The 24173-nt window shown below is 40.9% G+C and overlaps 1 protein-coding gene and 1 long non-coding RNA gene across 3 annotated transcripts in view; one reads left to right on the top strand and one right to left on the bottom strand.

Annotated features, from left to right (window-relative positions):
• Positions 1-24173, bottom strand: part of ext1b (exostosin glycosyltransferase 1b) — a 313407-nt gene that overhangs the window by 179729 nt on the left and 109505 nt on the right. The gene's annotated exons all lie outside the window — the stretch shown is intronic.
• On the top strand, positions 5230-22470 carry LOC117502252. 2 transcript variants are annotated; one of them, XR_004558245.1, is made up of 2 exons: positions 5230-5240; positions 22195-22470. It is a non-coding gene; the product is annotated as an uncharacterized LOC117502252 (long non-coding RNA). The 2 variants fall into 2 exon arrangements; XR_004558246.1 differs by lacking the exon at positions 5230-5240 and adding an exon at positions 21258-21268.

Here is a 24173-nt window from a genome sequence, read left to right as displayed (position 1 = left end):
TTTCTCTTAGCAAGAAATGGTAAATGGACTGCACTTATATAGCACTTTTCTATCTGCATCAGACGCTCAAAGTGCTTTACAATTATGCCTCACATTCACCCTGATGTCAGGGTGCTGCCATACAAGGCGCTCACTACACACCGGGAGCAATAGGGGCCCTTGCCCAAGGGCCCTTAGTGATTTTCCAGTCAGGTGGGGATCTGAACCCATGATCTTGTGGACTTAACCACTAGACCATCATCTCCCCTAGAACGACCATCTTCGAATGCGAGAAGTGGTCCTTAAGAAATTATTTGTAATTTCTGCCTCGTTATCTTGAAGAATGACCATGTTTAGTTCCACACAACACTTTTTCTATTTGCAGTGAAAGCAATGTATCATCTCGCAAATTATGCTCTGGTGTTATATTACTCCTACAGAAAGTTCCTGCATTACTGATGGATGTTTTCTTCTACAATTAATTGGGGGAAAAGAGTTTGATGATTTCTGTTGCTGAAAAAGACTGTGGTCTAACCTTTCAGAAAGTACTATTTCCTACAAGACTCAAGCTTGCAACTGCCCAGCCAAAGGTTAACAACCAAACTGGTTTAACCCTCTGGGGCCGATGCCGTCGTATATGACGGCTAAGACCAAGCTTTACTAAATTATAAATAACTTTTTAATGATATGAGATAGAAACTTACTTTTTTGTTGTTGAAAAGTTAAGTCTGTGGACCTTCGAGCCAGCCATCGGCCATCTTTGTACTCCTCATAGAATTGTGATGACGTGCGCAATGTGAGTGTCCAATTGAAATTGGTTCACCGTCACATGGTTTTCCAAAATCCAATCATAGGGCAGATTTACCTCAGGTGAAAACTCAAAGATCATTTTCAGGAGTGATATGTTACTAGTTGGCCCGTATGAATAGCCCCCTGGGTGCTCCAATGAGTACATACTATTGGTTGTGAAGCAGCCTCTGATGACAATCTCACATGCTCAAACAAAGAGTGTGTAACTATCAGGATTACTCCACTAGTTTGCATGTGAATGTTACTGTTGCTTTCTCTGCGTAAAGCACTGTTTACCATATCAATGGACAACAAAATGCATAGACCATTTTATATATATTGTTCAAAATGTGCATTTGTGTTTATTGTTTGAACCTTTTTGTTGTACAGACTTTCACACAAGATTTCAAATTACCTTTATAAAGTGTCAAAACAGTTGTTTATTATAGTTTGCTGTGTGTTTTGAATAAATGTGTGTAGAAAATTATTTTTTTGCTTTATTTTTTCCTTGCCTATTTTTGATTGTAAACCTTTATTAAACTTATAAAACACAACAAAAACATATATATTCTGAAAGCACAGGTTGTCCTGAAAAAAAAGAGAAATAAAACTTGATTGTGGGATGCAGGGAGAGCTGTTAACAGCAATAATAAAACATTTATGCCAGGCGAGTGAACTGTCCAAAAAATGCCCTCGGACCCCAGAGGGTTAATTCCAGGCATGTCCACTCGGTGTTGCTTGACTGTGTCTTTAGACGATACACCGTTTCTGCTGTTATGAGCAGCAAATGGGTATTGGCTTCACCTGGGAGTAACGTGTGATGGACTAACACCCTCTCAGAGATTCCGACCCGCTTCATGCTACAGAAGGTGTAGATAAGCTTTGACTTCTGTGGGCCACATGGCTCAGACAGGATTTACTGGATTTCTTCATCAGTACCTGAAAAATATTCTTGTACTATACTGTAAAAGAATCCAACAGGAACTAAATGAAACCTTCCATTTCTTTGCAACAACTCCCTTCTTTTTCACAGCAGTTATGATATTACACTCACACTGTAGGTACATGCTTGAAATTTAAAACACACAATAAAACTATCATGTCAACCTTGATAAATTCTTAAGCAGTTTTTCCAGTGGTCACTGGCTATTTCTGAATATTTCTGGCACAGGGGCATTGTCAATGGCGGGCTCCATGTGAGGAGCCCTAAACCCAGTGATTACTGAGTTTAGGAGACTTAGCAGAAGCCGAGGGGTTGAACATCCCTTTTTAAGTCAACCAAGCAGCAGTTCACCCAGAAAGCCTACGGTGCCAAGAAAGTTTCCTGTGGACAGAACAAGGAAGCCTCGTGTGGCTGCGGCATACAAGACGCAGCATATATGGTTTGTTCTGAACAGTGAATGTTTGCTTACATAGCACCTGTTACCCGGAACAGCTGCACTTAAGAATGCAAATGTCCAAATCAGACCGGACATTAAACTGCAAAATCACAAGTGCAAAATCTGTGTAATGTCCGACTGAGAATCCAGACGTGAGGGTGAGTCATGAGATCGCTGGACAGAGGTGTCTGGCAATAACAATATCTTTGGCAGAGAACAGAGGTCTAAGTCTTTAGGGTCCTGTTGCTTCCCATCTCACTGTATGGTTGCAAGACTTGGTTATCAACCAGTGATCTAAGGCAACAACTGGATGCTTTTGGTACTAGGCCTGTTCAACACTGCTGGAATGACTTTGTGTCAAATGAATAGTTACTTACAGAGACTGGGATGAGGAGTATCACTTGCATTGTAAAGAAACATCAGATACACTCAAAAAACTGACACACTGGATGAACTCAATTTAATTATGAGCAGGATTTCCATCTAATAAATATATGTAGCCCCAACTCAAACAAAGCACATCCACGCAAGATAAGTAATTTGTTTGTGTGATACACTCAAAAAACTGACTCATTGGATTGGATTCCATGTATTAAATATATGTAGTCCCAACTAAATTAGATTATATTATCTTGCATGGATGGGTTATTTGCGTTGGGGCTACATATATTTATTAGATGGAAATCCTGCACATAATTGAATTGAGATCATCCAATGAGTCATTTGTTTGTGTGATCACTCAAAAAACTGACTCATTGGATTGGATTTCCATCTACTAAATATATGTAGTCCCAACTAAATTAAATTACATTATCTTGCATGGATATTTTTTATTTGCTTTGGGGCTACATATATTTATTTGATGGAAATCCTGCTCATAATTGAATTGAGTTCATCCCATTTGTTTGAGTGAAACACTCAAAAAACTGACTCACTGGATTGGATTTCCATCTACTAAATATATGTAGTCCCAATTAAATTAAATTACATTATCTTGCATGGATGTTTTATTTGGGTTGGGGCAACATATATTTATTAGATGTCCTGCACATAACTGAACTGAGTTCATCCAATGAGCCATTTTTTGAGTATATGACACTTTGGCCTTGTGGCGTGTTTCTCCGTGCGTGATCCAGCATGCAGATATGCCTCTGTGTTGAGGACCCCAGTGGCTGGAGAAAACGAGAACGAAGGGCCCATTGTTTTTTCCTCAATGTAGCAGATAGATGTTTATTTTTGAGAGGTCGGGATGGACCAGTTGTCTGCCTTCCAGGACCCAAGGTAGCTTGGTTGCATGATGGATCTGGAAACGCATGGCACCTGCGCATGATGCTAGACTTGACCTACACATCTAACATGGACAATGTTGCATTGGGAAAACTGAAAAAACAGCTTTGGGTTTAAATCCGGAAATGAAACAGGAAACACAGCAGACTTGGAATGACTGGGGAAAAAGGTATTTAAAACAAATGGAGTATTTTGAAATTAGGGGCTAAAATGTGAGAATGGCGGCAGCTCCTGCATATAAATCTCTGAGCAGATGGGAACAGCTGCAACGATCACCGAAGGATACGCGCCATTTGACACTCCTCCTCTTAAAGCTTTGTTGAATGCCACACCAACAAACACGGCTCACATTTTGAAAATATATTGAGAAGATGATTCTGCCAATTAGCATAACAGGAACACATAGGAAGAGCTGAGAGGGCGCATTAATGGAATTCTTAACCGCCGTGCTATTTTAAAATGTGCACGTGCCACATTTATGAGGCACTTTTGCGGCGAGAACAGTGTTGCATTTGAGGGGAAAGAGTTGCCCAGGATTGCGCAGTACGTCCTCGGTTCATTGTGGTGCACAACAAAAAAAGAGATGAATATGATGTGAAAACAAATAAAGGCCAAAGTACTTACTGAAAAGGTTACACAGTTATCACTAAGATTTCCTACCAGTTTTTGCCGGTGCATGTAAGGCAGAGAAAGGTTGATAGTCATCAGGTCCAGGCACGGCCCTCACCCCCCTCGGGTGTTTTGACATTTTAAGTGAATTTAAGCGCGGCGGTCCTCTGCTGCAGCCCTGCACCGCGGCTGTCTCCATGCCGACAGCAGGACCAGCATTTGTCTCCCAGAACCAGCCCTGACATTTTCTCTTCTTCTTGGTGTGCGTTTGTGCGCGGGTGTGCTTCCCTCGTGGATGCCTGTTCAAGAGCCGACGTGCAGCGCTGCTTCCTTCCACCCACCGCTTTCTTTAGATAACGTGAGAAACACAAACCCCGCATGCGCTCAGGTGTCAAACCGCGGAGGAAAGTGCGTGGGCTATAGTAAGACAGAAACGAAAAGGGAAAGAGAGAGAAAACCAAAGTTATATCAGCTATATTCTCCAACAGAGAAGACGCCGAACCAGCTGATGCTCTGAGCGCCCTCAGTAATTACTGTACTAAAGCATATAGCGTCACCTATCACTTCATATTTTCCTTTTGCTATTGAGATAGTTAGATTCAATTTAAATGAGCTGGTTATATTCCGCTGCTAATGCTAAGCAGTATCAAATGATCCTAAGCGCGGAATTAGACCTTAAACTGGAAAGTGGCCATTCTGGTTATGTAATAAAGCTGCAGTTAGACGAGCATCACAGTTACTTTAATACATGCAAACTGGTAAGATTATATTCCGCGAGCTGTTACAGTCAACTCATTCTGACTTGAAACATGCATTCACTGTTCAGAAAAGTTCCTCCTTAGCTCCACTGAACATGATGAGATGCAGATATGCAAAAAAGTACATAGATATCAATGACAAAATGCTGTATTACAATAAAATATAACGCAATGCTAAAATACCCTCAGCCGTATGAGCAATGTGTTCTTTATAATGTGCAATTGGTTAATTAATTATTAAGATTCTATTGTCTTATCTGAATTGTCAATCTGAACATGTTCAATCAAACCCCTCTATCAATCAATTAATCAATCAAAAACAATATTTAGGTTTAAACGGCGTCTGCAGGAGGCCTTATGTGTGCATGTACATGAGCTTTTGACAGCAGCGGAAGTTGTGCAAATCAAGGAATATTTGTAGATCACAATCTGTGCATTAGTTGGTATTAATGAGAAAAATTTAACTCCATAGAAAGGTTAGATTTGAGTTAGCGGAGGTTAGCGTTCATGCTAACGTCCAGAAAATGTCTTGTAAATGACTCCTGAGGTGTTATGAGGTTACAAAAACAGTGTTTTCACTTTTAGACGTGTTTATTTCTCGCTAGCTTTTACATAATATATGACAAAGATGATATATTTACACACAAACGAAACAGAGTTTTGCAGCTAGCTACCAGCCTGTGACATCACCATGCTAACGTCAGTGAAATAAGTTCAGAGGTGTTATTAGGTAAAAAAAAAACAGTTTTCAGTTTAGTTTATTTCTCCCTAGCTTTTACATAATGTACGAGAAACATCTATTAAGGCCTTTAAGGTGTCAAATCTCGCACATAATCACATTCTCGCTGGTGTGGCCGAGATTTTGTTGTCAGTGTAAATAAACATTTGCGCCACTTGTTTGCAACTTTGCATCATTATGGAGGTGAGGTCTTTGATTTATTTCGCTTTATCTTAATTTTTCCCCGCTAAAACCCTAAAGAGCATATGTCTATGAGTAATATTTACCTTTTTTTATGTTAAACCGACCTGTTATGGTCTTCTGAAACAGTTGATAGATGCATTTTATAACTTAAAAACAAGACCAATGCTAACGGGTTAGCATGTCTATGGCATTTCATTGTTAAAGTTAGCATTAAGCTGAGCCATTATCAAGCCTCCCTTCCGAGCACGCAGAGGATTCTGGGATACTCTAAAACCGTGACTATAAACACACAAAACAAAGATGTTTTGGAGCAGCCACTGACATCATGGTGCAGCTGTACTCTGATTGGCTGTCACCCCCACCACTCAAAAACAAACTGAACAGATTGAAACAGAATGTGACTTTTTAACCTCTTAAAATATGTGAAAGATTATCCATCTTTGAACCTGTCCCAGGTCTGTATCCCAAAAATGTTCCCTGTGAATTTGAAAACTCTGGCAGTAATAGGACTGGACACATGCTGAGCACAGACAGACGGATGAACGGACCCAAAGCCTTCGCAATACCTGATGGCCATATTTGATGGCCTCGGGCAAAAATAAATTAGAACTGTATTAGATGTACTAGAAGATGGCACAGTAATGCAAGTGGTAGAGCGTCTACCTCATAGTGAGAAGATTCAGGGATCAAAACCAACACATGCACCCACCTACTTGTACGTTTGGAGTTGGGTCAGGAAAGGGCCATATCAACATGCAGATCCATACCGTATTTGACCAAAATGGGACATAACTGCAACATCAGTGTGTTTGCTCAGGATGCTCCCAGTTTCTATGGGTCACCATTGTGGATTAAGTTGAGGTCCACATTGGGATTTGGCAGAGGTTTTACACCGGATGTAGAACAGGTAGTTCAGTGGATAAGGAGCTAGTCTGAAAATATGTACATAGGCCTGCTCTACTATGCCACTCACACGACTTGTCTGTGTTCTTTGATAAGACACTTAGTCTACATGGTCATAGTCCATCCGCTGTAAATGGGTACCGGCCTGGGCTGGGGAAGGAAACTGTGTCGGACTGGCGTCCAATCTAGGGGGAGTAGTAGACTCTCACCCGCTTGATGCCAGCACCAATGGGTCTCAGGACTTCCTGCTTACACTGGACGCATATCAATTATTGCAATAATGGCACAAATTAAGACCTCACGATGGAAAACATGACAGAACACCAAGTTTGTAGATACAAATGACAATCCAGTTTTTTAAACACATCTATCAAATACAAAATATTTTGCATTTCAAATACATATTTTAAATACCAGTACATTTATCTGACACGTGTGTAAGGAAAAAGTTGTATGCAACCTCAGATTTTTCTTGGTTCCATTCAGCAGCCTCACTCCGGAGCTTACCCACACTGTAAAGTGGGTTTTTCACTGGTTCACAAATGTAATTTGGAATATTTTGCATTGTATTATTCCATTGAGAATAAATTAGTTTGAAGTGCATGAAACTGGCTGCCCTTCAGAATTTGCAGGATCATTCAATTTTCATTGTTTATGTGGGGCTCGGTTGAGATGGCAACAAATTAAGTTGGACAATCCAGTTGTCTCTCTCTGTGTCCATGTTTCCCAGCTACCCCTGGGAGATCCCACACGGTTTTTAGGACAAACGGGATATATAACCCCTGAGGCATGTTCGAAATGAGACATTCCTGAAAACCATCAAGTCAGAGATCAAAGTCACCTCAGCTTGCTACTTTTGACATGAATGACCAGCAGTTCTACTGCAAGTTTCTTGTCTTTCAATCCTCTACGGATGGACGTAGTTGCACTCTGAAGGAAATGCATTTTGCTGTTTGTCTCCTTGATTTCATCGTTTCAGTCAGTACCCAAAGTTTAGGTCGCGACCGCTTCATGGGTAACTTGGCCTTAACAACTTTTCAAGGCGACATTAACAACGTCTCATATCATTAACCCTAATGGCCCTGATTCAGTCTCAACAGGGACAAGTTCACTGTTAAAGACGTCCGTTTACTTTAGATGAAAGAAGCCAGTGGGATCAGTGGAGAAACATTTTGTAGGCTAAACATGTACAGTTGTTTATATCAAATCTTCAAGAGACCCAAAGTTCACGCCCACAGGTGGTGACCAGAGTGCCTTAATTGACAGAGTGGAGTCAACTCAACTCAGAACATGAACTACTGAACTACATGAACTACTGAATGAACCTTTTATGGTTTCAACATTTTTAAAAATCTTTTAACCACATACAGCAACACATCCAGGTACAGGTGCTATCAAAATAAATATAAAAATAGTTAAGATATCAAATTTACATAAATGTACAATTTATGTAAATTTATTTAATTAATTAAAAGCCTGATTTTATGCTTCTTCTCTTCTGTAAATCTGTGTCATGCAATGACGTGAGTGACAGTTTTAAAGTTCTCTGTCTCTGGATTATGGATTATGCTTTATTCTGGACTAATTTGACCCTCAACAAGCTTTTCTTTCTACAATCTTCACCTCCAAATCAAAAGTAAGCTGTACAATTTCCTCTTTTTCAGACTTCATGCTGTAAATGATGCAGACTTTTCTGATCCATTTGTTATCAGCGTGCGCACTGCAAAAAATATTAAAATATGAAAGAGGGAAAGCAGAAAAGTGTCAAATCACAGCCTTTTGTGTCTGATTTAACAAGTGCGCGTCCAGGCTGCAGGTCCGAGTCTGAACACGGTGTGAAAAAATAAACGGTTGGACTTTTAATCACAGAAATGACTCCGGTCCCACTTTCCTCAAATCGATGAGTGTCAGAGCTGATCTTTAATTTGTACCTGTGTTACTGTGCACGTCCAGACTGATCAAGGTTTTTAATGGAAATACATTACGATCAGATGGGACATTTTACCCGATGTGAGCGAAAAATCTGTTGTACCAAATTTGTTATATACGATGTTTATTACATGGAAAATAATACAAAAACTGTGGGACTTTTTTTTGTCTGGTGCACTGCGAATATCTGGTTTATACGATGACAGTTTAGGTGAGTTTTACTGTACATGGGACTGAACAATAAATTTACCTCTCAAAGCCTTGATGATAAAGTCGCTTCCATCCCACACGGCTGAATTCATTTTCCCAATTTTTCTTCTGTTTGGATCTAAAGGGAATCTGCACATCTTGAAGCCCTTGTTGTGTCTATTTGCGTTGTGTCTACAATCTGTCATTTTCAGCGAATCAATAAATAAAATAGCTGGATTTACATGCAGACACATTAACAGCGGATCCTACTTTGAACCCAAGATGGCACCATGAGTCATGTGACCGTTTTTTTTTTTTTTTTGGGACTCGTCAAATATTTGTAATAATGCAAAAAAAAAAAACAAAAACAAAAAAACCAAAAAGACTAAATAATGACAATAACACCAAATATCAATCAATCATAAAGGAATCATGTGTAGACACGTCAATCAATCAATCAATCAATCAATTTTTTTATATAGCGCCAAATCACAACAAACAGTTGCCCCAAGGCGCTTTATATTGTAAGGCAAGGCCATACAATAATTATGTAAAACCCCAACGGTCAAAACGACCCCCTGTGAGCAAGCACTTGGCTACAGTGGGAAGGAAAAACTCCCTTTTAACAGGAAGAAACCTCCAGCAGAACCAGGCTCAGGGAGGGGCAGTCTTCTGCTGGGACTGGTTGGGGCTGAGGGAGAGAACCAGGAAAAAGACATGCTGTGGAGGGGAGCAGAGATCAATCACTAATGATTAAATGCAGAGTGGTGCATACAGAGCAAAAAGAGAAAGAAACAGTGCATCATGGGAACCCCCCAGCAGTCTACGTCTATAGCAGCATAACTAAGGGATGGTTCAGGGTCACCTGATCCAGCCCTAACTATAAGCTTTAGCAAAAAGGAAAGTTTTAAGCCTAATCTTAAAAGTAGAGAGGGTGTCTGTCTCCCTGATCCGAATTGGGAGCTGGTTCCACAGGAGAGGAGCCTGAAAGCTGAAGGCTCTGCCTCCCATTCTACTCTTACAAACCCTAGGAACTACAAGTAAGCCTGCAGTCTGAGAGCGAAGCGCTCTATTGGGGTGATATGGTACTACGAGGTCCCTAAGATAAGATGGGACCTGATTATTCAAAACCTTATAAGTAAGAAGAAGAATTTTTATCTGTTAACCTTTTAATGTCCAGCTCAACCATTTGGTAGAACATGTTGACATCTACTACATTCTACTGAAAAATGTGAGGATATTAAAGGATTAATACGTCAATATTCATTTCATAGTCAATATTAATTTCAACACATCTGCAGAGCTTTAATTGTGGCTTTCCCCTCACACACACACACACACACACACACACACACACACACACACACACACACACACACACACACACACACACACACACACACACACACACACACACACACTTGCTTATTTTTGGAAGTGATTTGGCAGTGTGCTAAACAATATTATCATTATTATTATTATTGTTATCATCCTCTTCCCAGTGGTCAGCTGACAGCAGCCTGCTGTCCAGCATTAATTCAAGTTCACAGTCAGAGCTTTTAATAAAAGATGTCAGACATCAGAATCTGACATCTACTCAATAGATTTTGACTCTAGTCGACATAAAAGTTGGATTTGCAGACATCTCATTTTTTCATGAAATGCTCCCTCACTCTAAACATTGCCTGTTTCACACCAGACAATCTGCACTGCTGAAAGCAAAATGTCATGATAAGACGATTTTAAACTATGATTTTTTTTTTTCAATTTAAAAAAAAAAAATGTGATCTATGTGATGTTTTGGTTTTAAAACGGTCACTCTCCAGTGACTGAATCAGGGCTGCTAATTTGCGGCCCGTGGGCCAGACGTGGCCTGGCCTCTTTTTGTATGGACATGCTTTACCAGGGTGACTGAAGTTAAACATTCATGGAAAAAGTGGGTGCATACTCTGAGATCTTCCACTGATGACTACGGGAATTCTTGTAATAAATATGCACATACATTTTTGCTTATACCCAAATATATTGTTTGCACACATGAAGTTGACAGCAGGGAGGTTAGAGACACTGAAACTGAGTGATCTTAGTCTTTGGATATTATTTTAAATTCTCATTATTTTTTTAATGTGATAGCGGAAGGTTCCCGGTTTGAATCCCACCCCTACCACATTTCTCCATGTAATGTGGAGTTGCGTCAGGAAGGGCATCTGGCGTAAAATTTGTGCCAATTCAACATGCAGATCCACCTTGGATTTGCTGTGGCGACCCCGGGTACAAAACAAGGGAGCAGCTGAAGGGACTTACTTTTTACCTGGTTATAAATAAAAGCGATATATCTCACAGAAAAATTTTGTGCATCTTATATTTTTTTTTAATAAAATTTGGCAAGACACTGGTTTGATTAGATAAATAATGAGTACATCACTTTGCTTTAGCTTTTATGCTTCTGAGCAGCTCATGTCTTTCCATGCTGTGCACCTCACAATTTGAATTTTTTTGTTTGTATTCCCCCCTTGTGGTGGGTACCATAAGGCCTTACAAAAAATTGTAAGGGAAACACTGCACCTATATCTGACCAAATGCCACACAACACAAAAACAAATGTATACACAGACAATAAATAAGTCATTTGCCAGGGAGAAAAACATCTTACGTAGACGTGCTGAACTCTTGTATGCACTTTTACTGGCAATATGATGGTAATTATCCTTTTTTGAGGCTAACATAATTGTTACTTGGCACAACGGCTGACAGAACCGTTACATAACAGATAACCATAGTCTTTTAAAACATGGTACCGTGGAATTAAAGTGCAGGCAATTTGATGGCATGGAGAACACGCCTGAAAGGGGTATCACATTTATGATCTCTCTAGACTCTGACCTCAGCAAATCAAAATCTGTCTGTAACAACGGAGTAAACACACAAATGTTTTTTTCAATAACCACAAATTAGTGACCTTGATTCGTCGTCTCCGTGTATTTTCGAGCATTCATAGAAGATACATAGGACATACGAGGTCTCTTAGATAATAAACCGACCCTTTTATTTTTTTTTTTTAACTATATGGATTTGAATGACATGCGATTACACCAATCATGCTTGAACCCTCGTGCGCATGCGTGAGTTTTTTCACGCGTGTCGGTGACGTCATTTCCCTGTGGGCAGGCCTTGAGTGAGATGTGGTCCCGCCCTCTCGGCTGAATTCCTTTGTTTCACACGCTGCTCGAGACGGCGCGCGTTGCTTTATCAAAATTTTTTCTGGACCTGTGAGGAATATCCGAGTGGACACTATTCGAGAAATTAAGCTGGTTTTCTGTGAAAAGTTTAACGGCTGATGAGAGATTATGGGGTGTTTCTGTCGGTGTAAGGACTTCCCACGGAGCGGGACGTCCTGCAGCGCTTCCACGCGCTGTCGTCGGCCTGTTTCGAGCTGAAAACATCCTAATTTAAGGCTTAATTCACCCAGGACATTGTGAGAGAACAGAGAAGATTCAGAAGAGGCCGGCATGAGGAATTTATGCGGACATTCCACTGTTTAAGGACATTTTTTTAATGAAAGACGTACGCGCAAATTCGCCGAGTCGTTTCCGTGACGACTCGGCAAATCTGTGTGCGCCGCGACCGGAAAAACACCTCCGTGTTGAAAACCATTTGTAGAATTCAGGCGGCTTTTAATGGCTTTCAACAAGTGAGTAACTGAGAAATTGTTTAACAGCTTGGGCATGTTCCAACTTGCCCGTTAAGATTTCCAACGGAGGTGTTTTTCCTGCCGCGACCCCCCGCGGTCGGGTCCAGCCCGACATGCGACTCTGCCCGCACGTTCTTTCATTACAAAATGACCGTTAACAATGGAATGTCCGAATAAACTCCTCATGCCGACTTCTTCTGAAAGTTCTCTGTTCTCTGACGACTTACTGCGTCAACAGAGCCTGAAATGTGGAAGTTTTCAGCTTGAAACGGCGAGACGCTGCCGCCTCGAAGCGCAGCTCGCCATCAGGCGCCGTGGGCCGTCCTTAAAGCGACACTACCAGACCAAAATCTCTCATCAGCCGTTAAAATTTTTACCGAAAACCAGCTGAATTTATTGAATGGTGTCCACTCAGTTGTGCCTTACAGTTTTGAAAAATTTTTTATCAAACAAAGCAACAGTCTCTGAGCCATTCCTAAACAATGAAAAAAATCGACGAGCGGGTGGACGACTCCTCACTCAAAGACTGCCCACAGGCGAATGACGTAACCGACAGGCGTGAAAAAACTCTCGCATGCCCACGAGGGTTCAAGCATGTCTGATGTAATCACACGTGATTCAAATCCATATGGTTTTTGAAAAAAATAATAAGGTCGGATACTTTTCTAATAGACCTCGTACATAACAACACAGTTCATCTACAAGCTGCAGCGTTCTTTACAAACGGCTGTGGCATTTATTAGATGCCACTTTCAAAAAATAAACTTCAAACTGTTGTGTAGAGCGGCCGCAGCCCGTGCTGCTGACGCCTGAAATTTCCTGCTTGCAGCGCATCAAAGAAATGTCAAATAATGTACATCCATTATTGCTTCCATTGCATTTTGGCCTTAAGCTTTCTATGAAGCGCCACAGCAGCAGCTGTCAGACAGCAAAATGATTATAGTACGCTGCCGGGTGTGGATAAACAGCAAGGACTCCTCCATTTAATGTGAGCTGACTTTACAGCTCTCTGATAATTCTCTCGGGTTCCCTATTTCTGTTGGCGATCGAGAGCCATAATGATTTTTTAATGAAAGTGCCTTGTGTTTTGAGCATTGTTTATTTCGTCGTCTTCTCGTGCAAAAACGTCTGCTGTGATATGTAAAGAGATCAGCGCGTGCACGGGTAACAAGGCAGCCAATTAACGGGTATTCCACTTCACCTCCCTGTTAGCACTAAAGGTTTCGGGCAGATTTGCCTCTCATTATATCCACCTACTAATTCAAAATGGTTTGTTTTGGGGGAATTAACAGGGTCAGTGTTTGTCAGACACTTTCTTCTTGTATACATATCTCAGAAGTCTGGCTCAAAACCGAAACACTTAATTGGTTTCAGGGAATTTCACATATAGCCAGTTTCTCGTCACGCTTGACTGACGGCTTTTGCTACCTCTTCTGTGTGAAACAGTAGTTAATTTACAGATCAGTGAGGCTGTCAAACATTCACTTTAAAAACCGCAGCTTTGGCTGTCATAGATACAGCATCACTTCTGAAGGAAGTCACAACACCCACGGATCCACTTCCTCGCCTGTGCAATTTAATACTGCAGCCATCAGCTTGCAGGTAGCTCAGTGGGATAGGAGTTGGACAACCCAAATGCAAATCTGGGGTTGATTCCTGGTTTGGGCTGCACACTACCCTCACAGATTATAGGTCAGGTTTAGAAGCATGTGCTGGTGCCATGCGTTGCTGCATCCACCACACAACAGAACCACATTGGTTCCTGAATGGCAACCACCAAGGCAGACATGCCTTTAGGCTTCCCTAGCTGCTGGGGTTATGGATCACGCATAGAGAAGCATCTCACACAGCAAGAGCAGTTCAATCTATTTCATGTATATAGCGCCAAATCACAACAAAGCTGCCTCAAGATGCTTCACACAAGTAAGGTCTAACCTTACCAACCCCTAGTGCAAGCACACAGGTGACAGTGGTAAGGAAAAACTCCCTCCGATGATTTGAGGAAGAAACCTCAAGCAGACCAGACTCAAAGGGGTGACCCTCTGCTTGGGCCATGCTACAGACACAATTGACAATACAAATATACAGAAAATTTTGGGAGTCCATGCTGGTGCACAGGGTCACGGGGGCTGGAGCCTATCCCAGCAGTCATACAGCGCGAGGCGAGGTACACCCAGGACAGGACACCAGTCTGTCACAGGGCCACAAACAGACAAACAAACACATTCACACCCACTCGCACACCTACCGTCAATTTAAAGATCCCAATCCACCATGTCTTTTGGATGTGGGTGGAAACCGGAGCACCCAGAGGAAACCCACGCAAATACGGGGAGAATATGCAAACTCCACACAGAAAAGCCACAGGCCGGAATTGAACCCATGACATCGCAGTGAGGCAACAAAGCTAACCACTAAGCCACCGTGCTGCCCCCCCTCAAACAACAAATAAGGTATAATTTGTCAGCATTAAGCAACAAGGAAAACAGAAAAATACCACTAAGGTGATCGCCAGCCACCAGCTCTAAGCATCACTAAAAGCCCGAGACTTAAAGTTGAGACCCAACAGCTGGGTGACCATCCAAAAGAAATTTGTCGCACATAAATCAACACAAAACTAACTGCAACAACAAGTATAATTGATAAGCGATAAAATTCAGGAACAAAGTTCAAACCAATAAAGAAAGAGCAGAAGAATGAATCAACACCAATCAACAATAAAAGAAAGAGAAAACATGTAAGATTTTAATAAGTCCTTAGAATCGAGTCCACATAAAGGGTGCGTGACAAGAAAGGGCTCTGTGACCTGCTGACTTCTTCTTAACCCTTGGAACACAACAATCCTTGATCTCAAGAACGGACAACACGGGCCGGTACATATGATGTAAGTAAATCAAAGTATGAGGGCGCTAGTCCATGAAGAACTTTATATGTTTATAAGAAAAACCATAATGTCAGACCTCACATGAACAGGAACCCAATAAAGGGAGAACAAGGCTGGAGTAATGTCATCAAAACTACTTTTCCTAGTTAGGACTCCAGCTGCAGCATTCTGAAGACCCCCGATTCTCGCATGAGGCAAGCCAGAAAAAAAAAACTTTACAATAATAATTTCTAGACGAAACAAAGGCATGAATCAGTGTTTTCGCAACAGAATTGGTTGAAACTTTGAAAAATTACACAGATGAAAGAAAGCGATCTTTGTAATCTCTCTAATGTCCAGATGAAAAGACAGTATGAAAGATACACACATATATATATATATATATATATATATATATACTATATACACGAGGTCTGTCCATAAAGTATAGGTCCTTTTTATTTTTTTCAAAAACTATATGGATTTCATTCATATGTTTTTACGTCAGACATGCTTGAACCGTCGTGCGCATGCGTGAGTTTTTCCACGCCTGTCGGTGACGTCATTCACCTGTGAGCACTCCTTGTGGGAGGAGTCGTCCAGCTCCTCGTCGGAATTCCTTTGTCTGAGAAGTTGCTGAGAGACTGGCGCTTTGTTTGATCAAAATTTTTTCTAAACCTGTGAGACACATCGAAGTGGACACGGTTCGAAAAATTAAGCTGGTTTTCGGTGAAAATTTTAACGGCTGATGAGAGATTTTGAGGTGATACTGTCGCTTTAAGGACTTCCCACGGTGTGAGACGTCACGCAGCGCTCTCAGGTGCAGTCATCAGCCTGTTTCAAGCTGAAAACCTCCACATTTCAGGCTCTATTGATCCAGGACGTTGTGAGAGAACAGAGAAGTTTCAGAAGAAGTCGGTTTCAGCATTTTATCCGGATATTCCACTGTTAAAGGAGATTTTTTTAATGAAAGATGTGCGGGCGGATTGCAGCGTCGGCTCGCAGCCGCCGTGACGCTCCGCCACAGAAAAAACACCTCTGTTTAAGCCTTAAGGACAAGTTGGAACATGTCCAGCTGTTAAACAATTTCTCATATACTCACTCCGCTGAAAGCCATCAAAAGCCGCCTGGATTTTACAAATGGTTATCAACACAGAGGTGTTTTTCCTGTGCCGCCGCACCGTGCCAGCTGCGTCCCGACGCGCGGACCCGTCCGCACGTCTTTCATTAAAAAAAATCTCCTTTAACAGTGGAATATCCGGATAAAATGCTGAAACCGACTTCTTCTGAAACTTCTCTGTTCTCTCACGACGTCCTGGATCAATAGAGTCTGAAATGTGGAGGTTTTCAGCTTGAAACAGGCTGACGACGGCACCTGAGAGCGCTGCACGACGTCTCGCTCCGTGGGAAGTCCTTAAAGCGACAGAATCACCTCAAAATCTCTCATCAGCCGTTAAAATTTTCACCGAAAACCAGCTTAATTTTTCGAACTGTGTCCACTTCGATGTGTCTCACAGGTTTAGAAAAAATTTTGATCAAACAAAGCGCCAGTCTCTCAGCAACTTCTCAGACAAAGGAATTCCGACGAGGGGCTGGACGACTCCTCCCACAAGGTCTGTATGTGTATGTGTGGTCAGTCGGCCTTAAAAAGGAATGAAGGCTCAATATTCTGCTGCCCGTCTTCAATAGAGCAGTTGGAGGGGTCTAGAACCCGGCGTCACGCGCCTGCCTGTCCACTGGACCTCGGTACAGCATTACCTTCAATGACTGTCAACCCTGAGAAACCCTGACAAACTGAACAAAAACTTCACAGAAACTCTGTCAACACAACAAAGACACACTTGGTTGGCCAATTACCATTAGAAAAGAGCGCTGGCACCGCGGAGCTGGTGTTGAAACTTTCTGTTTAAAATTGCAAATTGGGTTACGGATTTTTGAATGCAGCATCAAGTCTGACACTTAATTATTGTGTACTTTACATCTATTTATTTATTTTTGAGCTGGGTCTTGGCAGCCAGAAGATGATCTTAATCTACTGTGTGTGTTTGTGTGTGTGTGTGTGTGTGTGTGTAGTGCACTTCCTCACTGGGCCTCTCTGCCACGAAACAGGAAGTTATTCCCTGGCTGCTTCCTGTGGTTTCTCCAATCGGACGCATCGTGTTTGGAGACGTTATCTTGTACGTGCACTGGGTGTTGCGTGTTAGCGTGTTCTGCAGGGTTCGATGCTATAAAAAACATCAAAGATGAGCGTCAGAACGCCTCCCCCCCAGAGGAGACGCAAAGTAAACTCACAGACATTCCGTCCAAACTTGACTGTGTTCGGAGTTTGGATGCCAGTCCTGCAGATGGCTGATATTGTTAAGCGGTTGACCTCAACAGATGCATTGGGCAAATAAATAAATAAGCCAATGAGAAGCTGAGAGACCTCAGCGTCTGCGTAATGATTATCGACGCAGACATTCTCATGCATGAACAGGCGGAAGCGTATTTCTTGCCAGGTCAGGATCAATGAGTGCACGAGGTAAACGGAAGCTGTATGCAGCTTGTGTTCTCTTGTAATTTACAGTATCTCTCACATAATCCATATTCCCTGTACCCATTATGCGCTCTCTAGCCCCCTCTGTGTTTTTGCAGGTGCACATGTAATTAATCATGTTGTGGGAATACCTAGCTGTGGGCAACCACTTCCTTTGTGTGGACAAAAACTAGTCCCAGACAAGGTGAGGATTAATTTTTAGAATGAAAACCAAGCTGCAACCTCCAGCTGTCTAAAATGAAGCCTACCTGGAAGAGAGAGGGGGGTTATTACAGATCCTTGACTGGCTGCTTGTGGATGCTCCAAAACAGAGTAGATTCCCATAGAAGCTCATGTTAAAATGCCCAACTTTAGGAGAAATAAGTTTACAGTCTGATTAAAAAAAATACAGGTCTCTATAGCAAGTTTCCTTGTTCAAGACAACTGGCATAACTTTAACACATTTTAAGCTATGATATTATGAATAATTAGTGGTGAAGGATAGCATGTGCTGCTGAGTAGAGTTCAGCGCTCCAGTTGCAGACACGGCTAGCCGTGGCTGCTAGTTGTTTTTTTTTTTAACAATTACCATTTTATAACATATCTGATTGGTAAAATTTGCGTGTTTTTTTAATTCTGCATATTAGCAGCGGGAGCCCTCTGGCAGCTGTCAGTAACTAGATGACATAAGGTGCAGTTAATCAATGGTTACTGAGGAAATAAACCAGACATAATTGTTAATATTCACAACCAAGCCACCAGTTTTGAAAACCACCGCCCAGTCCTGAAGCTATGCTAGCCTGTTAGCTTTGCATGCTAACAATGCTAAAAGTTATCACATTTAGCATTCACTTTTTGGGTTAAGTGCGCGGGTATGTATGCGTGTATGTTTGTATCGCCTGTTCTTTTCAACCCAGTGTGGGTAAATGTAGATGTCAAAGAAATGCTTATTTTGTAAAACTCAAAATAAATGATCAATCAGTCAATATGTATGTATATGTACGTGTATATGTGTGTGTATATATGTATATGTAGTATGTATGTGTATATATGTATACATGTGTGTGTGTATATGTATGTATATGTGTGCGTGTGTATATATATATATGTGTAGGGGTATGTATATGTATGTGTAGGTATAAATGTATGTATGTGTATATATATGTATTGTATATTTATTTATGTGTTAGTGGGTATGTATATAGGTATATATGTGAGTGTGTATATGTGTGTGTATATATGTATATAATGTGTGTGTATGTATGTATGTATGTATACAGGTATATATGCATGGCCCAAGCAGAGGGTCACCCCCTAGAGCCTGTTCTGCTTGAGGTTTCTTCCTAAGAGGGAGTTTTTCCTCACCACAGTTGCCTAGTGCTTGCTCTGGGGGTCGGCAGGGTTAATATGGAGTGACTTGGGCCAAGTTTGGTGTGATTTGGCATTTTATACATAACATACTTATACATGAATTGAAATGTAATTGAATATTGAAGTGTATGTCTGTGTTGATATGTAGTGTGTTGTGAATTTGTGTATATGTTGTTATGACTGTTATAATTGTTGGACTCATACTAGCAGGGGTGGGCGTTGATAAGCTTTGCTTCTGCCCGCACCCTTTCGGACTCACAGGCTTGTTTATATAACATTCATATTATTGGTATGTTTCTGTTCTTTCGGATTTGTGTGTGTGCCGAATAAATCCATTCATTCATTCATTTAATAGAATGCTTTGTGTTCATTATTTTGGAAAGTAACAAATGTTTAGAAGTAGGTGCACCGTCCTGTTCTAATGAACAAGGTACTGTATGGATTGAATAAAGGCTATGGTGTGATATTGTTGCTATAATGTGCTGAAGGGATTTATCATGATGCCAAACAAATGAGAAAGTGTATGCTTATGTTTTGATGGGTGTTTAATTGATTTATGATGATTTTGAAATGATACAATATTATATGGTTTAATTAAGGATTGTAATATGTGCTTATGATGAATTGTACTGACCATGTGTAACTGCTGACGTGTTGTTGACTTCCTATAGATAAGCCCGGCATTGACCACTTTGAATAAAGTCATTACTGATGCCGGCATGATGCTTATGCTATAATATGTTTAAAGATCTTATGTTTTGTTAAACTACACATAATCCTTTGGAAACGCTTTGTATGATTTATCATGTAATTGGAATAATGTTTCATTATTATTAATTGTTTAAATGTGTTATTGCTGTTGAATGAACTCTGATGTGACCTTTTTCTGCTGACTCCCTGTGGAAATGTTTGACTCTCCTGACATATAGGAACTGAAACCTTGGTCTGTGCTGATATTAGAACTGTGGTTTCTCGCTGTCTGTACAATGGCACACTAAAATTGAAGACACCTCCATATATGGACTGTTGAACAGGTTTAAACTGGTTTTAGGATCAGATGTCCAGCCAGACATCTGACTCAGCAATCCGTTTGCCCCAGACATTCCCCCATGCCACTTCTCGAAGACCTTTCCCCCGCCAACTTCCCGAAGACCTCTCATGACCTCCTGGTCTCCCCGGTTAACCAATCAGAAAACAATAACACCCCGACTGAACTGAATTGAACCAACCCTATAAAGATTGTGTGTTTCCAGCATTCGAGGTTCTTTGCTGAACACACAACCTGTTGGTATCGTTGTTGCGTAATAAAGTGTGTTGCATTGAACCCACCCTGCGCTTGGTGAATGATGACCATCCTCTGATCTGTTCTGCTGTATTCTTCAATTAACCTTTTAAGGTCTGTATAATTGCAAATTGAATTCTGAGTTTTTTTGTGTCTCTCACGATTCATGAACACACAAGGAACACTTCCAGGTCCTTTCGGACGTGGGGAAGGGTTGTATCCTTAACAGATACCAACATGGTAATTACCAATAAAGCCTGGAGGCAGTTCTTGAATGGGATTCATGCTAGCGCCATTAGCATACAACTTCACAACAGCCACTGTGAGGATGTGAAACCCTTATCGTGCATTTGCTTGCACGTCAGAAGTTGTTAACCCTCTGGGGCCGACGCCGTCATATACAACGGCTGAGACCAGGTTTTACTAAATTATAAATAACTTTTTAATGATATGAGATAGAAACTTTTTTTTTTTGCTGAAAAGTTAACTATGCAGCCTTTCGAGCCAGCCATCCACCATCTTTGTACTCCTCATAGAAGCTGTGTGATGACGTGCACAATGTGAGTGTCCAATCGGAAATGGTTCACCGTCACATGGTTTTCCAATATCCAATTGTAGGGCAGAGCAGTCTCACATGGTATCCCAAAGATCGTTTGTAGAAGGATTGTGTTACTCTTTGGCATGTGGATGCTGTTTGAAGAGCCCCCTGGCTGCTGGCTCCATGCGTAAAAGCGCAGCGTTGCGCATATGAATGAAGGTGATCAGCGTAAGAAGGCCAACCTCACATGGTCCACCAAAGATTGTCACTGGCAGAAATAACTCACTACTTGACCAGGAATTGTTGAATAAGCCTCTCTTGCTCTCACTCCTAAAGTGCCGTTTACGCATATGAATTTAATGGGGGGGGGGAGGTGTGTGAAGAGAGCATCAGAGCAGAGAGAACATTGAGAGGACCGATTTCCTATATGCTGCATTGTAATTGGCTGAGCGCCGGCCGCCATTTTGAATGTGTGTAACTGGGTGTTGCTCATGGAGCTATATATAAGAACTAGACGCTATTGTGCTGTCATGGAGAGCAAGCCGCCATTTTCAAACCGGGCAAAATTCAATGCGGAAATAAATACGCGAGTGAACAGCCACGGGAAAAAGCTTGCAAAATACGTTTTAAAGTACTGTTCTTCCCTGGATATATCCAGCCAGTAAATTAAAATACAGAATATTAAGTAAAGGAAGTATTAAACTTACCCTGCCATCCACAAATTCCAAAATATGGTGTTGAAAGTTTACACGGATGGGATCTGTTCTGGCTTCCAAATTATGCAGACATACAGCTCAGCTGGTATAGTGATGCACACAATTCATGTTGGGCACACAGGCCCTATCAGTTTCACACGATAAATCCATTTTGTATCGTCCTGAATCAATTCAGCTTTGAGTAAAATTCCATTCCAGGTGGTTTCTCAATGTTTAGAAATTAATTTATTTGGCACACAGACCCCAAAAGTTACACATATCCGCAGCTTCCAATTCCTTCGATGATCATGACGATGCAAATATATCATGTTGATTTACAAGTCTTCATGTCACATTTTATTCCATTCATTGCCAGGTAGATGATCAAGGTGCAGTTGAACATGTCATAATCCATATAATAATCCATAATCCGTTCTCATATACAGCTCCATGGTGTAAACATTCAAAGATGCTGCGTAGATGTGAACACGACAGAACTCACGATGACCGACACAAAATCTAACAGTAACACCTCAAAACTGACCTGTATTGTTGACCTGTTACGATGTTTAAAGCTTAAAACAATTTTATCGAGGTAATTATTGATAAAATTTTCATAAAATCGAAGAAAACAGTGTACAGCAGCGTTGGCATAGTCGTGATACACGGTATACAACTTCATATTCGTGATATTCTGCAAAAGACATCAATTTATCACCCAAAAGTCACAGAGAAGTTACAAAAATAAACCAGAATACTTACTTATGGAAGGAAATGTTCTCTCCCTTCTTCCTCCGATTGTAGCATCGCCAACAGGCGCAACTTTCAGGCATTTTCTTGACCGTGATCTATGAGCAACTCATTGAACTGCGGCGGCAAATAACGCGCCGGCTCTGTTGATTTGCCCAGTTTAAACATGGCGGCCACGCCTCCTTGTCGGCACGCATCTCAGCGTTACTGTGCTCTCTAGTTCTTATATACAGCTCCATGGTGTTGCTATAGATGCACAATGGCAGTCTTTGTGTCACTCTAGAGTTGTATTAGAGACAAAAGTTTCTGTTTATGTGCATTTTTCATGACCATGGATTATAACTATCAGAACATCAGCAACACCAGAAAAACATCAAGATCTAAAGGAACTGAGTGTTCGGGTATCAATTGCACCAAGTACACTAAAACAAACAAGGAAGTGGCATTCTACTCCTTTCCAAAGGGTACCGTTAAGAAATGATTCGATCCACTGACATAAAAAAACTTTTTTGCTTAATGATTCCCTTATCGGTCCTTCAGAGTGGCCGTTGTTTTTGGGGGTGTTGGTCAGGAAAATGATCATTTCTCTACATTGATTACAGACCCTGCAGCAGATCTGTAATCAACTTTTCTGCAGCGTGGCTTTGCTTTGAATCTTGAACCAATCGAAGCAGTGATTCGCAGATTGAAGCAGTGCTTCAATCTAATGCTTCATTGATTCATTGTTTTATTTTGCTTTATCTTAATTTTCTCCCACTAAAACCCTAAAGAGCATATGTCTGTGCGTAATATTTACCATTTTATGTTAAACCAACCTGTTATGGTCTTCTGAAACAGTTGATAGATGTATTTTATAACTTAAAAACGGGACCAATACTAACATGTTAGCATATCTATAGCATTTTCAATGTTAAAGTTAGCATTAAGCTGTTGTTTCTGTATAATAGTGGCTCAGCGTTTGTTGTCGTAAAAGAGTCAAATGTATTACAATCTGTAATATTTTTAAATTTATTTTGTTTATATATTAATAATAATAATAATAGCAACAACAACAATAATAGTAATAATAACTAATAATACTACAATACAATTTTAGAGAAAGAGACAAAAAGAACCTGATTAAAAACACAACAGAAAATATAAAACTAAATATAAAATATAAAACTAAAAATATAAAAGCTCAGGCTGCCTAGGTTATAATATACTTACAGTGCCTTATTTTCCACTCTATACACTCCACAATCATAACAGCTGTTTCAATAAATGTTTGTAATATTAGTTCCTTGTGTTCTAAAGTCAAATAGTGCATTACAGTAGCTTGTACACTTAAGAGAAGTTTTGTTTACAAAATGTCACTCCACTGGAGCAGCCAAGCTGCGCCAGTTACACACAATCAAAATGGTGTCCAGATTACATAATTTTACGGGAGACGGCCCTCTCTATGTTCTCTCTGCTCAGAGTGTGAGGAGAGGCTGTTTACACTGCAGGAACACATTCCAGGAGAGAGTCAAACTCCATGGAAATAAGTTTGTGTTGTAAGCCTTTGTGTAATAGCAGACAGAAATTGCTGAGATGTGGCATAAAGACAAACAAAATGCATAGACCATTTTGTATATACAACCCCTGGCAAAAATTATGGAATCACCGGCCTCGGAGGATGTTCATTCAGTTGTTTAATTTTGTAGAAAAAAGCAGATCACAGACATGACACAAAACTAAAGTCA

Source organism: Thalassophryne amazonica, chromosome 20 (genome assembly GCF_902500255.1).
Source record: "Thalassophryne amazonica chromosome 20, fThaAma1.1, whole genome shotgun sequence".
In the NCBI taxonomy this organism is placed as follows: domain Eukaryota; kingdom Metazoa; phylum Chordata; class Actinopteri; order Batrachoidiformes; family Batrachoididae; genus Thalassophryne; species Thalassophryne amazonica.
Note: the sequence above shows the minus strand (reverse complement) of the source record. Positions and strands in the feature narration are given on the sequence as shown.